Below are 3,798 nucleotides of genomic sequence, written 5' to 3'. Positions count from 1 at the left end.
TAAGCCACAGAAAGATGCGGTAGGATGGCCAGTTCCTTTCTGCCTCGACTTTGACCCCAACATGCTGATGTCAGCATATCAGTACTCATTCACAGCTGAGTCGACTGAGAGGGACAGCAGCCGGGAGCTAACCCAGGACCTTGTGATTGCAAAACCAACGCTCTACCATTGAGCTATGCCACCCTCTAATGAATCTGTAGACTTTCTATAAATGGATTACCAAAAAGCATTCACACAATTGAAGAAGAGACCAATAACTTCCACCACATATATGTGGCAAGCTAGTGCTTGGACTTGTGCTTTATTTGACAAAAAAAAAAATGCCAGAATATATGTGATGGTGGTCAAGTAGAATGAGTACTACAAACAAGAAAGAATTCAACAGGTATCAGTAAATGTGTCAACCTCCACCAGACACAAAATTACAATCAGAAATATCTCACAGCCATGTTTTTAGGCCACAGTTACCTATGATCTTGGATATATTCTGAAGAGGACCGTTGAAAGATTAAGTCTTTGGAACTCTGTATAATGGAGGGGTTCTCTAATTGATTTGACACTAAATGTGGTATTTATGAATAATATTCTTTCATAAACAGATGGCAAATTAAGTTCTGTTCTCATATTTTTAATGAAAATAAGTAATGGCCGTAAAGATGACATAAAGCAATACAACTGGGTATAAAAAATAATCTTCAGAAGGAAAGGTGGGGCAACAATAACAAAAAATTTTGTGTCATGAGGATTATACAGTTGAGTTCTGTGATTACAAGCCTCAACCTCTGAATTATGTTTTATCAAAGACTGACTTTTCTGGCAATTTATCAATCCTCTTATGAACAGATGTCACTGTGGAGCAACTCTGGGCAATATCAAGGTTACAGACCTTGACTTTGCCGATGATGTTGCCGTACTCTCTGAATCTCTGGAAACCCTTGTGGCGGCTCTTGATGCATTTAGCAATGAAGCGAAGCCCCTGGGGCTAGAGGTCTCCTGGACCAAGACCAAGATCCAGGATTTTGGGGGCCTGCTAGGAGACCCTATACAGTCGATACGTGCTTGCGGTGAAAACATTGAAGTCACAAAGAGCTTTATATACCTCGGTAGTGCATTTCACGACTCTGGGCTGTCAGACCAAGAAGTCAGTAGACGGATTGGCCTGGCAGCCAAGTTACGTGTTTTCAAGGTCCTGATACTCCCAGTTTTACTCTATGGTAGCGAAACTTGGACACTATCTTGTGCTCTGGAATCTCGTCTTGGTGCCTTTTGTAACAGATCCTTGCGCCGGATCATGGGGTACAGTTGGCGGGACCATGTGTCCAACCAACGGCTGCATCGTGAGACCGGTACAGGACCTGTTACTTGCACAATCCGTGATCGCCAACTCAGGCTATATGGCCACTTGGCTCGACTCCCACAGGATGATCCTGCCCATCAGGTTGTCTCTGATGGGCAGGACGACCGAGAAGGTCGTGGCTTGGGCAGATCGATCAAACCTGTCATGAGGAACTAGAGATGGGCCGGGCCCCTGCCTGGCGGCTCGCCATGAGGGATCCTCGTAGGTGGAAGCGGAGGGTGGATGCGGCTATGCGCCCCTGCCGGCGTTAGCTCCAAATGATGATGATGATGATAGTTACAGAACACAATCTACAAGAAGTGAAGGTTAGCCCACAATCACTTTTTGCAATACACCCACAGTAACTAAAGCTCTCACCTTGGCCTATCTTGCAAAATTTACGAGGTGGATGTTTGTCTTTGCCAGAGAGCCGAAGGTACAAAGGCCATTTCAACTGTGGGACTTCGTATTAGGCAAATGGCATGCTGCTTTCTAGAATTAGCCCCTCAACAATATAAAAACTAGGAGAGGAAGACTGCTTTACCAAGCAACTTTGATCAACTAACCAAGAAGAGCAATATTTGGTTGTTACATTAGGTTGGGTTTAGATCTGATACATTGAGTTTGGTTGCCTCGGTTTGGGTTCAGCTGGGCTAGGTTAGGTCACTTTGGTTTTAAGAGAATGCTAATTACAATAACATAATTTGTATGGTCAATCCTGAGTGAAAAAAATTACCGAGGATTCAACACTTTCAATCTAAAATGTCTTTTGAAAAATAATTAATACATGGCAAAATTAATCATTTCTCCTCAAAAATAGGTCAGCACATTGTGATAAGGACAAAAAATCTTGATCAGTCTGGGACGAATACTAAGCCTAGTGAAAAATAAAGTAAAGAAGAGCTAGCTCATATCATCTCTGTAGGCCTATCACATAATCATGGATAATGTGTATAATTTATAATATTTTGTATATGACACAGTTTCGTATTTCAAGCAATCAAATCATTACTATTAATCTATTTTCTCAACATATTTGCAATAAGTTCTTGTCTCCTCCAGCAAATGTCACCAACTAAATAATTCTTTACTTCCAAGTATGGTATCTTATAACACTTATCACCAATGAAGTACATCAATATTAAAGAGAAATTGGAGAAAAACAAAACACCAAAGCTAAATGGTAAATACATTAACAAAATAAATGCTCCACTTTCCTTAGTGCTCTGTCCCCTCTATAGTATCTATTGCTATTGTCTGAATCCAAAATAAACTATAAAAAGACAGTACATCACACTGGGCGCACATAGTGAAATGCTTGGACTTAAGAATGACATGAAATTGTACTTGAACTGTAAACATTTACAAAACCTACTAGCGAATTCCGACCTCCTCGCCTGCTTCCCGACACGTCTCTGACACGAAATTACGCTTGCACTCCATTAATCCTCAGACATGTTGTAAATTAGAACTATTGGTATGAGATTTCCTTTAACCAACAACTGCCAAAATAAAGTAAATACGAGAAATGTCACTTACAACGATTTGTTTTAATAAAATTATTAGATAAAATTAATGAAAACCGTAAACATTACGTCACCACCTAATAGTTGCTTCGTAAGTAATGGCCAGATGGAAGCGGGGCTAAACCGACTATAACAAATTTGACAACTGATTAACAAGAAAATAATCACAAGTTTCAAAATACTGTCTGCACGCCTTGGGGTATCGATAGTTACTAATGCCTGAATGACCATGGAGACATGCTGTGATACAGAACTCTCCTTCTTTCTAAAAAATGTTGTCTATTTTATAAATGCATTCTTAATTGTTATGAAGTTGGTTCGATCTGTAGTTTAAAAATGTAGTAAGTAAGATGCATTTTGAGGGAAAATTTAATGTGTAAACTGTTAAGTTAATGACGTAGACTATTTTATCGTATTGTACAGTCATCTGATCGCTTTATCGCAGCGCGAGCTCCTCAGCGGTGCCTGCAGGCGCTCCAGCCTCCCTGGCACTCCGTCCCGTTTCAGGAAAGGGGAAACTGGCAGCTCTTCCGGATTCCTGGTTCCTCCAATTCGCCAAATCGCTTTTGAGAAACTGTAATGATGTAGGGCTGGTGACAGCAGATTTCTGTGAAAAATAATGAATATGTTGTCTATAAGTCTTAAACACCCAAACACATGTTAGCATGAGTATTGAGATTCACTAATTAGAATAAAAGAGCGACTTGGCGAATCGGACTCCTCGAGGTTCATGTTGAGTTGCCAGTTTTTCCTTTCCTGAGATTGGACGTTGTGTATGTGTGTAAGAGTTTAGGTAGAGGTCAGCAGGAACGTCGATTTTTATCAGTAAATAATATAATATACCGAAATAATGTCTCTTACGAGCATGTAAAGTTTAACATTAGTATGTTATTTCATTGAGCTTTTCTTGGTCATTCTGATATAGTATTCAAAGAG

The 3,798-nt window shown here is 40.2% G+C and overlaps 1 protein-coding gene across 7 annotated transcripts in view; it reads right to left on the bottom strand.

Moving 5' to 3' along the window:
* Nucleotides 1-3,475, bottom strand: part of LOC125038264 (protein C19orf12 homolog) — a 38,901-nt gene extending 35,426 nt beyond the window's left edge. Inside the window, exon 1 of one of the 7 annotated variants that reach the window (XM_047631699.1) lies at nt 3,284-3,475. The gene's annotated coding sequence lies outside the window, so the exon portion shown is untranslated. The other 6 variants (XM_047631701.1, XM_047631698.1, XM_047631703.1 and 3 more) reach the window with 6 other exon arrangements.
* Nucleotides 3,476-3,798: the final 323 nt, after the last annotated feature.

This window comes from Penaeus chinensis, chromosome 24, assembly GCF_019202785.1.
Source record: "Penaeus chinensis breed Huanghai No. 1 chromosome 24, ASM1920278v2, whole genome shotgun sequence".
Classification (NCBI taxonomy): domain Eukaryota; kingdom Metazoa; phylum Arthropoda; class Malacostraca; order Decapoda; family Penaeidae; genus Penaeus; species Penaeus chinensis.
The sequence above is the reverse complement of the archived record's forward strand: the minus strand, read 5'-3'. Positions and strand labels throughout refer to the sequence as shown.